Source organism: Dama dama, chromosome 18 (genome assembly GCF_033118175.1).
Source record: "Dama dama isolate Ldn47 chromosome 18, ASM3311817v1, whole genome shotgun sequence".
Lineage (NCBI taxonomy): Eukaryota > Metazoa > Chordata > Mammalia > Artiodactyla > Cervidae > Dama > Dama dama.
Window position 1 is genome coordinate 6,108,847 of NC_083698.1, and position 14,560 is coordinate 6,123,406.

Genomic DNA, 14,560 nt, shown 5'->3' on the forward strand with positions numbered 1-14,560 from the left:
TGACCCCATGAACAGTAGCCCACCAGGTTTTTCTGTCCACGGGATTCTCCAGGCAAGAATACTGGAGTGAGTTGCCATGCCCTCCTCCAGGGGATCTTCCTGACCCAGAGGTCAAACCTGCGTCTCTTAGTCTATCTGCATTGGCAGGTGGGTTCTTTACCAGTAGCACCACCTGAGAAGCTCCGAAATGTATCATAAGTTACAACATCTTGAGAGGCTTTGCTATTAATTAAGGAGATAACCATAATAAAGGGAGAGGTTAGCAAATATGCTTTACAGTCTTACCTGCAGTAGCAGAAAAAATATGAACTTGACATTGATCCAATATTGATCAGCGAATTTTAAGAAATATGGATGGAGGTGGTTTTCAGTACAGGCCCATCTGCCAATGATACAGTCCTGTCAACTGTACCCACTGAACACAGGCTGAAATTAATGCCTGGGGGCCATTTTGATCACTTCCAAATGGGCTATGACTCCATTCTGATTCTTGTTGTTTAGTCTTTAAGTGAGTTGCTTCTGTTGCTAGAAAATGATGACTATCATAGTTATAGACATCAAATAAATTAAAACTCGTTCTTCTTTTTCCAATTGCTGCATTCCAATTTTTCTCTCCAAGAGCATATATTTTACTGGTACTGTATCCAGCTGCCCTGAGAAGCTGCCTTTCATGCTCAGATTTCTCCTTTCAGTCCACAAACTCAGGTGGGAAAGAGAGAGAAAGAAACTAGGGGAATTATAAAACCAAAATTATTAAAGCTCAAAATCTTTCAAAATTTCAAAAGCCCTCAAACCCTAGGTTCCACCTGATAACAAGCTTGGGAGTCATGCAATATTCCAGGGTTAATACCAGTAGGTGCATTCTGAATTTCTGGAACACTCCACACGTGGTTTCCTTATAAACTAAAGTCTGAGCTTTGGATTTCTGAAAAGGACAAAAGAGAAACCCCAATCTTGAGATAAGTGGAGAGGCCTTATCCCACACTTTGAACTGACAGAGTAGCAGATCTCCAAAGCACTGATCCTTGAACTCATATTTCTTAACTTAAAGGGCCAATACCAATGCATCTTGACCATCTGCTACCATTTCGTCTGGATGTCCTAAATTGAGGGCTTTTAGGAATCATCCCAACCATGCTGATATATACAGCTGCTACCCAAACAGTGGAACAAAGCATTCATTAACAAGTAGATGATCTATACACCAAATGATAGAACAGGAATAATTTTCTTATTCTTCAGTCCCTCTCCTCTGATGTTGATCTCACCTGTTATTACAACTCAATACTCGCTGGAACTGAAGCTCTCCACTGGGGACAGTTTTTTCTCATAGGGGGCATTTGGCAAAGTCTGGAGATATTTGTGATGTCACAACCAGATAGGAGAGCTGCTAGTAATGTCTAGTGGGGAATGACCAGGCATGCAACTAAACATCCTAAAATGCAGAAGATGGACCAAAGACAAAGAATGTCTGGCCTGAAATAGCAGCAGTGCTGAGGCTGAGAAACCTGTTCTAGAATGCTGACATCATACCCCTTGTCTTTGCCTTACTATATTTAAGTTATTGTTTAAATTCTTATATGATTTTAGATTTATAGAGTATTGAATTCTGGTACAGAGAATTTCTGTAGGTCGTTCCCATACTTCTTCTTTGCTAACATGATTATAGAACACTTATCATGTTAATATTAATATTAATTTTGGTTAATATTGGTTGATATTAATACATTGGTTAATATTGGTTAATATTAAGATACAGAATCTACTGGAATTTTACCATTTCCCTACTAATACCCTTTTTCCCTTGTTTTACAAAAGGCAGAGGAACCAGAGATCAAATGGCCAGTATTCGCTGAATCATCAAAAAAGCAACAGAGCTCCAGAAAAACATCTATTTCTGCTTTATTGACTATGCCAAAGCCTTTGACAGTGTGGATCACAATAAACTGTGGAAAATTCTGAAAGAGATGGGAATACCAAACCATCTGACCTGCCTCTTGAGAAATTTATATGCAGGTCAGGAAGCAACAGTTAAAACTGGACATGCAACAAGAGACTGGTTCCAAATAGGAAAAGGAGTACGTCAAGGCTGTATATTGTCACCCTGCTTATTTAATTTATATGCAGAGTACATCATGAGGAATGCTGGGCTGGAAGAACCACAAGCTGGATCAAGTTTGCTGGGAGAAATATCAATAACCTCAGATATGCAGATAACACCACCCTTATGGCAGAAAGTGAAGAGGAACTAAAGAGCCTCTTGATGAAAGTGACGGAGGAAAGTGAAAAAGTTGGCTTAAAGCTCAACATTCAGAAAACTAAGATCATGGCATCTGGTCCCATCACTTCATGGCAAATAGATGGGGAAAGAGTGGAAACAGTGTCAGACTTTATTTTTTTTGGCTCCAAAATCACTGCAGATGGTGATTGCAACCATGAAATTAAAAGACACTTACTCCTTGGAAGGAAAGCTATGACCAACCTAGACAGCATATTGAAAAGCAGAGTCATTACTTCGCCAACAAAGGTCCATCTAGTCAAGGCTATGGTTTTTCCAGTGGTCATGTATGGATGTGAGAGTTGGACTGTGAAGAAAGCTGAGTGCCAAAAAATTGATGCTTTTGAACTGTGGTGTTGAAGAAGCCTCTTGAGAGTCACTTGGACTGCAAGGACATCCAACCAGTCCATCCTAATGGAGATCAGTCCTGGTCGTTCATTGGAAGGACTGATGTTGAAGCTGAAACTCCAGTATTTTAGCCACCTCATGCGAAGAGTTGACTCATTGGAAAAGACCCTGATGCTAGGAGGGACTGGAGGCAGGAGGAGAAGGGGATGACAGAGGATGAGATGGTTGGATGGCATCCCAACTCAATGGACATGGGTTTGAGTAAACTCCGGGAGTTGGTGATGGACAGGGAGGCCTGGCGTGCTGCGATTCATGGGGTCGCAAAGAGTCAGACACGACAAAGCGACTGAACTGAACTGACCCTTTTTCCTTTTCCATCATCCCATCCAGGACATCTTCTGCATTTACTTGTCAGTCTCCTTATTCTCTTCCAATCTCTGTCAGCACCTCAGTATTTTCTTTTACTTCATGAACTGGACATGTTTGAACAGGACCATTATCTTATTTGGGTGGATGTTCTCAATTTGAATCTGGCTGATATGTTCTCATTATTAGATGGAGGGTTATGCATTACTGGGAAGGATCCCATAGGACTCTCCTCAGTCCATGGTTCTGGGGTACATGTTCTTAGTTTATATTTCTGTTCAGGTTAATCTTTATCACTTGGTTGTGCTGTCTTATTTATAAGTAAAACTGTTATATTTATGTTAGTGTGGAATCATAGATATTTATATTATTCCTTTGTTTATAATGCAATATTTATTTAATTTTTTGCTCAAGTCATCCCAATTTGAGCCCATGGAGTTTCTTTCAAATTGGCGTTTCAGTCTGTCTCTTTATTGTTGTTGCACTTTCTGTATAACATGTAAGATACTTCAGGCTCATCTTGCTTCTCCCCTATCTCTATCCTGGAATCCTTTCTACCTGAAGCCCTAATTCTTCTGATTAAAGAATGTTATTTAAAACCAGTATCAGGGCATGAGATATGCTCATAGTCACTGTAGTGTCATAGCCCTTTTTATCAGATGGAAGTAGGAAACTTATGTAAATATACTAATACACAAATACACATACATTTGTATTTACTTTTAGGCCTTTACCAATATCTTAATTTTTGCATAGGTTTAAAGTATAAGTTGAAATCTTTCCTTTTTTTTCTTACATATGGAAGCCCAATTATCTAAGTACCTGTTTAGTGGAAAGAGTTTATTTTCTCTCCTTTGAATTGCTTTTTTCACTTTTGCAAGAAATCTGTGGTATAGGTTTATTTCTGAGCTCTCTGTTCTGTTCCATTGAGCTATATGACTATTCCTATACCTTAACCAATACGACAGTATTTTTAGTTACTCTACTTTTGTAATGAGTTTAGCAGTCAGAGAAGGTGAGTTCTTCAAGTTTTCTCTTTTCCAAGATTGTCATGGCTCTTCTAGTCCCTTTGCTGTTCCATACACACTCTAAAATCAACATATTACTATCTGTGAAAATCCTGCTTGAATTTTGATTGGAATTACATTGGACCTTAAAACTCAACATTCAGAAAACTAAGATCATGGCATCCGGTCCCATCACTTCATGGCAAATAGATGGGAAAACAATGGAAACAGTGACAGACTTTATTTTGGGGGGCTCCAAAATCACTGCAGATGGTGACTGCAGCCATGAAATTAAAAAATGCTTACTCCTTGGAAGAAAGGCTATGACCATCCTAGATAGCATATTAAAAAGAAAAGACATTACTTTGCCAAGAAAGGTCCGTTTAGTCAAAGCTATGGTTTTTCCAGTGGTCACGTATGGATGTGAGAGTTGGACCTAAAGAACAGTGAGCATCAAAGAATTGATGCTTTTGAACTGTGGTGTTGGAGAAGACTCTTGAGAGTCCCTTGGACTGTAAAGTGATCCAACCAGTCCATCCTAGAGGAGATCAGGCCTAAATATTAATTGGAAGGACTGATGTTGAAGCTGAAACTCTAATACTTTGGCCACGTGATGCAAAGAACTGACTCATTGGAGAAGACCTTGATCCTGGGAAAGATTGGAGGTGGGAGGAGAAAGGAACAACAAAGGATGAGATGGTTGGATGGCATCACCGACTCAATGAACATGAGTTTGTGTAAGCTTTGGGAGTTGATGATTGGACAGGGAAGCCTGGTATGCTACAGTCCATGGGGTGGCAACAAGTCGTACACAACTGAGTGACTGAACTGAGCTGAACTGACATTAGACATTTATAACAAATTAGAGGGAGGAACTGGCATCTTAGAAATTTTGAGTACCCATGAATATTGTATGCAAGTGAAAATGAAAGCCGCTCAGTTGTGTCCAACTCTTTCCAACCCCACTGACTACACAGTCCATGGAATTCTCCAGGCCAGAATACTGGAGTGGGTAGCCTTTCTCTTCTCCAGGGGATCTTCCCAACTTGAGAGATCAAACTCAGGTCTCCTAAATTTCAGGTGGATTCTTTACCAACTGAGCTATTGGGGAAGCCACAATAACTTTCCCTTTATTTACATGTAGAATAAATACATACAACTTTTGTGTTATAGCCATTTTCTTCTCAAACATTAATATCGGACTTGATTGGACTGAACTAATAACTTCATCTATAATCATAGGCAAATAAAAATAAAAGAAATATTTGGAATAAAGCATTGAATTTCTATTTATTATTGGCACACAAATTGGGAAGAGAGGGAAGTTGATTTCAGTCTCAGGAACTGGAATTATTTTTCTTTGCAAAAGTTTTTAATCCATGGGTATAAATGTTTTTTCTTGCTTCAGTTGTCCACCTTAGTCAGGGCAGATGTAAAAATGCAAACAAAGTGGAAGGGAAAAGAGACATTTGTGTAATCAGCCTTAAAGTACTAGTTTCCTTTGCCTTGTTCCTATAACAAAGGTCTTCTTAAAAGATAGATTATATCTGTTCTTGCTTCATTTCTTTGGTATATATCGCAAAGTATAGATGTTGTTTTACTTATTAGAAAATACGAATCAGGGAGGAGCCAAGATGGCGGAGGAGTAGGACGGGGAGACCACTTTCTCTCCTACAAATTCATCAAAAGAATAACTGAACGCAGAGCAAACGTTGCAAAACAACTTCTGATCGCTAGCTGAGGTCATCTGGCGCCCAGAAAAGCAGCCCATTGTCTTCGAAAGGAGGTAGGACAAAATATAAAAGATAAAAAGTGAGACAAAAGAGCTACGGACGGAGATCCGTCCCAGGAAGGGAGTCTTAGGTGGCATTGCTTGGGGTAGGGTCCGGGCCTGAGTGCCCTGAGGACAATCGGAGGGAGCTTCTGTGAGTTGCCAACTTGAACTGTGGGAGACCAAAGGAGAGAGAGTAAATTAACCGGCCCGAACACACTGCCGGCCGTTCGCAGAACAAAGAGACCGAGAGGGTCCAGAGAGGAGCTCGCAGGCTGCGGACCGGCCCAGCCCCGCCGGAGGCAGGAGGCAGGGGGCAGGGGAAGGTCGCGGCAAGACACAGGGCGCAGGCACCCGACCGGCGCGGGCGGGGACTGGGGCTGGGGACGCGGAGGGCAGAAGGCGCGCGCACCCGACTGGCGCCAGCGGAAACTGAGACTGGGTCCGCGGAAGGGAGGGGGCGCGCCACACCTGGGGAGAGTGCGCCCACCAAGCCCCTGGCTGCCTGGACCGCTCTGACGGGGAAGGCACAGAGAGCAGGCGCAGCTTTTTGTTCCGCGCTTTTGTGGAACACCCGAGGGCTGGAACCTCGCACAGCGCGGGGCGCGCTCCATATAGAACAGCCGGGAGCCTGAGCGGCGCAGACGGAGAGGGCAGCGTCAGCCCCTCCCGGCAGCCCCAGCCCCTCCCCACAACGCCAGCCCCTCCCCGCGGCGCCGGCCCCTCCCCGCAGAGCGACGGAACTAGCTACCTGAATAAGAGTCCACCTCCGCCCGCCTGTGTCAGGGCGGAAATGAGGCTCTGAAGAGACCGGCAAACAGAAGCCAAATAAACAAAGGGAACCGCTTCAGAAGGGACTGGTGCAACAGATTAAAATCCCTCTAGGAAACACCGACTAAACTGGAAGGGGCCTGTAGATATCGAGAAGCGTAAGCTGGAACGAGGAGCTATCTGAAACTGAGTCGAACCCACACTGACCACAACAGCTCCAGAGAAACTCCTAGATATAATTTTATTTTTCTTTTTTTTTTCTTTTTTATTTTTTCTCTTTTATTTTCCTTTAAAATTCCCTATTACTCCCCCATTACCCCTTAACTTTCATTTCCATAGATTTTTACGATTTTTTTTAATTAGGGGAAAAAAAAATTTTTTTTCTTTCTTTTTTTTCTCTTTTTTCTTCTTTTTTTTTCTTTCCTTTTTCTCTTCTATTTTCTATTTTTCTTTTTCTCTTATATCTTTTAAAGTCCTCTAGTACTCCTCTACTACACCTTAATTTTCATTTTCAATACACTATAACCTTACAAAAAAAAAAAAAGAAGAGAAGCCCTATTTTTAAACTGAAGATTATTCTCTCCCAATCTTGACTCTCTGTTTTCTACCTCAGAACACCTCTATTTCCTCCTTTCCCCTTCTCTTCCCAATCCAATTCTGTGAATCTTTGTAGGTGACTGGGCTACGGAGAACACTCTGGGAACAGACAGCGGCGTAGATCTGTCTCTCTCCTCTTGAGTCCCCCTTTTTCTCCTCCTGCTCATCTCTATCTCCCTCCTCCCTCTCCTCTTCTTCATGTAATTCTGTGAACCTCTCTGGGTGTCCCTAACGGGGGAGAATCTTTTCACCATTAACCTAGAAGTTTTATTATCAGTGCTGTGTAGTTGGAGAAGTCCTGAGACTACAGGAAGAATAAAACTGAAATCCAGAGGCAGGAGACTTAAGCCCAAAACCTGAGAACACCAGAAAACTCCTGACTACATGGAACTTTAAGTAATAAGTGGCCGTCCAAAAGCCTCCATACCTACACTGAAACCAACCACCACCCGAGAGCCAATAAGTTTTAGAGCAAGACATACCATGCAAATTCTCCAGCAACGCAGGAACATAGCCCTGAACGTCAACATACAGGCTGCCCAAGGTCACACCTAACACATAGACCCATCTCAAAACTCATTGCTGGGCACTCCATTGCTCTCCAAAGAGAAGAAATCAAGTTCCACGCACCAGAACACTGACGCAAGCTTCCCTAACCAGGAAACCTTGACAAGCCAATCGTCTAACCCCACTCACTGGGTAAATCCTCCACAATAAAAAGGAACCACAGACCTCCAGAATACAGAAAGCCCACTCCAGACACAGCAATCTACACAAGATGAAAAGGCAAAGAAATACGCAACAGGTAAAAGAACATGAAAAATGCCCACCAAGTCAAACAAAAGAGGAGGAGATAGGGAATCTACCTGAAAAAGAATTTAGAATAATGATAATAAAAATGATCCAAAATCTTGAAAACAAAATGGAGTTACAGATAAATAGCCTGGAAACAAAGATTGAAAAGATACAAGAAATGTTTAATAAAGACCTAGAAGAAATAAAAAAGAGTCAATTAAAAATGAATAATGCAATGAATGAGATCAAAAACACTTTGGAGGGAACCAAGAGTAGAATAACGGAGACAGAAAATAGGATAAGTGAGGTAGAAGATAAAATGGTGGAAATAAATGAAGCAGAGAGGAAAAAAGAAAAAAAGGATCAAAAGAAATAAGGACAACCTCAGGGACCTCTGGGACAATGTGAAACGCCCCAACATTCGAATCATAGGAGTTCCAGAAGAAGAAGACAAAAAGAAAGGCCATGAGAAAATACTCGAGGAGATAATAGCTGAAAACTTCCCTAAAATGGGGAAGGAAATAGCCACCCAAGTCCAAGAAACCCAGAGAGTCCCAAACAGGATAAATCCAAGGCGAAACACCCCAAGACACATATTAATCAAATTAACAAAGATCAAACACAAAGAACAAATATTAAAAGCAGCAAGGGAGAAACAACAAACAACACACAAAGGGATTCCCATAAGGATAACAGCTGATCTATCAATAGAAACCCTCCAGGCCAGAAGGGAATGGCAGGGCGTACTGAAAGTAATGAAAGAGAATAACCTACAACCTAGATTACTGTACCCAGCAAGGATCTCATTCAGATATGAAGGAGAATTCAAAAGCTTTACAGATAAGCAAAAGCTGAGAGAATTCAGCACCACCAAACCAGCTCTTCAACAAATGCTAAAGGATCTTCTCTAGACAGGAAATGCAGAAAGGTTGTATAAACGTGAACCCAAAACAACAAAGTAAATGGCAAAGGGGCCACACCTATCAATAATTACCCTAAATGTAAATGGGTTGAATGCCCCAACCAAAAGACAAAGATTGGCTGAATGGATACAAAAACAAGACCCTTATATATGCTTTCTACAAGAGACCCACCTCAAAACAAGAGACACATACAGACTAAAAGTGAAGGGCTGGAAAAAAATATTTCATGCAAACAGAGACCAAAAGAAAGCAGGAGTCACAATAGTCATATCAGATAAAATAGACATTAAAATAAAGGCTGTGAAAATAGACAAAGAAGAACACTACATAATAATCAATGGATCAATCCAAGAAGAAGATATAACAATTATAAATATATATGCACCCAACATAGGAGCACCGCAATATGTACGGCAAACACTAACGAGTATGAAAGAGAAATTAATAGTAACACAATAATAGTGGGAGACTTTAATACCCCACTCACAACTATGGATAGATCAACTAAACAGAAAATTAACAAGGAAACACAAACTTTAAATGACACAATGGACCAGCTAGACATAATTGATATCTATAGGACATTTCACCCCAAAACAATCAACTTCACCTTTTTCTCAAGTGCACACGGAACATTCTCCAGAATAGATCACATCCTGGGCCATAAATCTGGTCTTGGAAAATTCAAAAAAATTGAAATCATTCCAGTCATCTTTTCTGACCACAGTGCAGTAAGATTACATCTCAATTACAGGAAAAAAATTGTTAAAAATTCAAACATATGGAGGCTAAAAAACATGCTTCTGAATAACCAACAAATCATAGAAGAAATAAAAAAAGAAATCAAAATATGCATAGAAATGAATGAAAATGAAAACACAACAACCCAAAACCTATGGGACACTGTAAAAGCAGTGCTAAGGGGAAGGTTCATAGCATTACAGGCTTACCTCAAGAAACAAGAAAAAAACCAAATAAATAACCTAACTCTACACCTCAAGCAACTAGAGAAGGAAGAAATGAAGAACCCCAGGGTTAGCAGAAGGAAAGAAATCTTAAAAATTAGGGCAGAAATAAATGCAAAAGAAACTAAAGAGACCATAGCAAAAATCAACAAAGCTAAAAGCTGGTTTTTTGAAAAAGTAAACAAAATTGACAAACCATTAGCAAGACTCATTAAGAAGCAAAGAGAGAAGAACCAAATTAACAAAATTAGAAATGAAAATGGAGAGATCACAACAGACAACACTGAAATACAAAGGATCATAACAGACTACTACCAGCAGCTCTATGCCAATAAAATGGACAACTTGGAGGAAATGGACAAATTCTTAGAAAAGTATAACTTTCCAAAACTGAACCAGGAAGAAATAGAAGATCTTAACAGACCCATCACAAGCAAGGAAATCAAAACTGTAATCAAAAATCTTCCAGCAAACAAAAGCCCAGGACCAGATGGCTTCACAGCTGAATTCTACCAAAAATTTAGAGAAGAGCTAACACCTATCTTACTCAAACTCTTCCAGAAAGTTGCAGAGGAAGGTAAACTTCCAAACTCATTCTATGAGGCCACCATCACCCTAATTCCAAAACCAGACAAAGATGCCACAAAAAAAAAGAAAACTACAGACCAATATCACTGATGAACATAGATGTAAAAATCCTTAACAAAATTCTAGCAAACAGAATCCAACAACATATTAAAAAAATCATACACCATGACCAAGTGGGCTTTATCCCAGGAATGCAAGGATTCTTTAATATCCGCAAATCAATCAATGTAATACACCACATTAATAAATTGAAAGATAAAAACCATATGATTATCTCAATAGATGCAGAGAAAGCCTTTGACAAAATTCAACACTCATTTATGATTAAAACTCTCCAAAAAGCAGGAATAGAAGGAACATACCTCAACATAATAAAAGCTATATATTACAAACCCACAGCAAGTATCACCCTCAATGGTGAAAAATTGAAAGCATTTCCCCTGAAATCAGGAGCAAGACAAGGGTGCCCACTCTCACCACTACTATTCAACATAGTGTTGGAAGTTTTGGCCACAGCAATCAGAGCAGAAAAAGAAGTAAAAGGAATCCAGATAGGAAAAGAAGAAGTGAAACTCTCACTGTTTGCAGATGACATGATCCTCTACATAGAAAACCCTAAAGACTCTACCAGAAAATTACTAGAGCTAATCAATGAATATAGTAAAGTTGCAGGATATAAAATTAACACACAGAAATCCCTTGCATTCCTATATACTAACAATGAAAAAACAGAAAGAGAAATTAAGGAAACAATACCATTCACCATTGCAACAAAAAGAATAAAATACTTAGGAGAATATCTACCTAAAGAAACAAAAGACCTATACATAGAAAACTATAAAACACTGATGAAAGAAATCAAAGAGGACACAAACAGATGGAGAAACATACCGTGTTCATGGACTGGAAGAATCAATGTTGTTAAAATGGCTATTCTACCCCAAAGCAATCTATAGATTCAATGCAATCCCTATCAAGCTACCAACGGTATTTTTCACAGAAGTAGACCAAATAATTTCACAATTTGTATGGAAATACAAAAAACCTCGAATAGCCAAAGTAATCTTGAGAAAGAAGAATGGAACTGGAGGAATCAACCTGCCTGACTTCAGACTCTACTACAAAGCCACAGTCATCAAGAGAGTATGGCACTGGCACAAAGACAGAAATATAGATCAATGGAACAGAATAGAAAGCCCAGAGATAAATCCACGAACCTATGGACACCTTATCTTTGACAAAGGAGGCAAGGATATACAATGGAAAAAAGACAACCTCTTTAACAAGTGGTGCTGGGAAAACTGTTCAACCACTTGTAAAGGAATGAAACTAGAACACTTTCTAACACCATACACAAAAATAAACTCAAAATGGATTAAAGATCTAAATGTAAGACCAGAAACTATAAAACTCCTAGAGGAGAACATAGGCAAAACACTCTCCGACATAAACCACAGCAAGATCCTCTATGACCCACCTCCCAGAATATTGGAAATAAAAGCAAAACTAAACAAATGGGACCTAATGAAACTTAAACGCTTTTGCACAACAAAGGAAAGTATAAGTAAGGTGAAAAGACAGCCCTCAGATTGGGAGAAAATAATAGCAAATGAAGAAACAGTCAAAGGATTAATCTCAAAAATATACAAGCAACTCCTACAGCTCAATTCCAGAAAATTAAATGACCCAATCAAAAAATGGGCCAAAGAACTAAACAGACATTTCTCCAAAGAAGACATACAGATGGCTAACAAACACACGAAAAGATGTTCAACATCACTCATTATTAGAGAAATGCAAATCAAAACCACAATGAGGTACCATTACACGCCAGTCAGGATGGCTGCTATCCAAAAGTCTACAAGCAATAAATGCTGGAGAGGGTGTGGAGAAAAGGGAACCCTCTTACACTGTTGATGGGAATGCATACTATGGAGAACAGTGTGGAGATTTCTTAAAAAACTGGAAATAGAACTGCCCTATGACCCAGCAATCCCACTCCTTGGCATACACACTGAGGAAACCAGATCTGAAAGAGACACGTGCACCCCAATGTTCATCACAGCACTGTTTATAATAGCCAGGTCATGGAAGCAACCTAGATGCCCATCAGCAGATGAATGGATAAGGAAGCTGTGGTACATATACACCATGGAATATTACTCAGCCGTTAAAAAGAATTCATTTGAACCAGTCCTAATGAGATGGATGAAACTGGAGCCCCTTATACAGAGTGAAATAAGCCAGAAAGATAAAGAACATTACAGCATACTAACACATATATATGGAATTTAGAAAGATGGTAACGATAACCCTATATGCAAAACAGAAAAAGAGACACAGAAATACAGAACAGACTTTTGAACTCTGTGGGAGAATGTGAGGGTGGGATATTTCAAAAGAACAGCATGTATACTATCTATGGTGAAACAGATCACCAGCCCAGGTTGGATGCATGAGACAAGTGCTCGGGCCTGGTGCACTGGGAAGACCCAGAGGAATCGGGTGGAGAGGGAGGTGGGAGGGGGGATCGGGATGGGGAATACGTGTAAATCCATGGCTGATTCATATCAATGTATGACAAAACCCACTGAAATGTTGTGAAGTAATTAGCCTCCAACTAAAAAAAAACATTAAAAACAAAAAGAATAAAAAAAAAAAAAAAGAAAAGAAAATACGAATCACTTGTTTAATCTAGACCTTGGCCTTTGTATACCTGTTGGTAATTGGTAGTGACTGTGCAAAAACAGCCCCCTGTGTCCATAACATCATCTGTTTGTTACCTCATCACACTGTCATCAGTAGAATGAATTCTTGCATGGTGACTGTAAGCGGAGAGAGCCATGCGCTGCACAAAATTCAGTGACATATCACACAGCCCTGAAGGACACAAGGTTCCATTATGCCCAAAAAGTCCTTAGACCAAGGATGAAAGACATCTTAACCTCTTGGGAGCCTAATAAATGAAATTCAACTAGTGATAACCTGAGTGTACTTTCTGCAGGCAGCTGGCTTGAATCTGGGGCATTGTGCCCCTCCCAAGTCACTGACATAGCAATATAACAGGGATTCGGTGTGTCCATCTGAGTTACATGAGTCATCTAGGCAGAATCCTTTGGCATTTAGCAAACTCAGTTAACTGGATTTGTGCTGTTTTCCTTAATACTACTCTCTCCTCAATGGAAGCATAAATTAGGGGCAGAAGGGGTTAAAAAATTGAAACCAGTTAAATTTTTTTAAACCAGAAAAATTCATTCATAGTTGGCATTTTATATACCTTTGATGTGGTGATGTTCAAAAGAATTTGGACATCCTTGTATCTACAATTTTTACATGCATAATGACTAATTTTATCTATGAATTTTTAATTAAATAATTATTAAAATATGCATGTTATTGGATTATCTAAGAAAATTTTAAGCATAAAGTAGATTTAAACAGATACAAACTATAAAGTTATAGCTTTATATATAGCTATATGTGTTAAATTTAGAAAGCTTATTTAAGCTCTTGAGAATAAATTGTTTCTTGACTATGAAATTAAAATATTTGAGCTTGAAATTAAATATATCATCACAGATAAGTAGATTTTAAAGGTGACTATTTAACAAACTTTGTAAACGGGACCAAATATTATTCAGATGCTCATTTGAAGTGATTGCTAAATGTGCAAGAGTATAAATAGAATATTTTGTAAGTTGAAAACAAAATATTAATGAAGATCTAGTGTTTTGCAGCTTTAATAGTTTGCATACTAATTGTTTAAAATGCAAATAAAGCTCTGATTAGACTTCTCTGTATTATATTAAATTATTAAAAATAATTGTCAAGGGCATACAGATCCTACAACATAAGTAAAGAACTAAAGAACTAAAATAGATGTTCTGCTTCCCAAAGTCTGGGAACATGGTCAGAAATTTTCACATTTGAAAATGGTCTAATTAATTACACAAAAAGATTGTTTTGGTGAAAAGTACTTACGTGAATAAAGGATTTATATAATCCTAGTAGAGAATATGTAGTAGATATTTTGAGTCAGACATTGTATTAAGAGCAGGCATCTATGTTTGCAAAGCTTCAGGACAACTGTAAGGATGTGGATATTATTATTTTTCCCATATTTCAGATGACAGACAGAAGTCTAGTAGGGT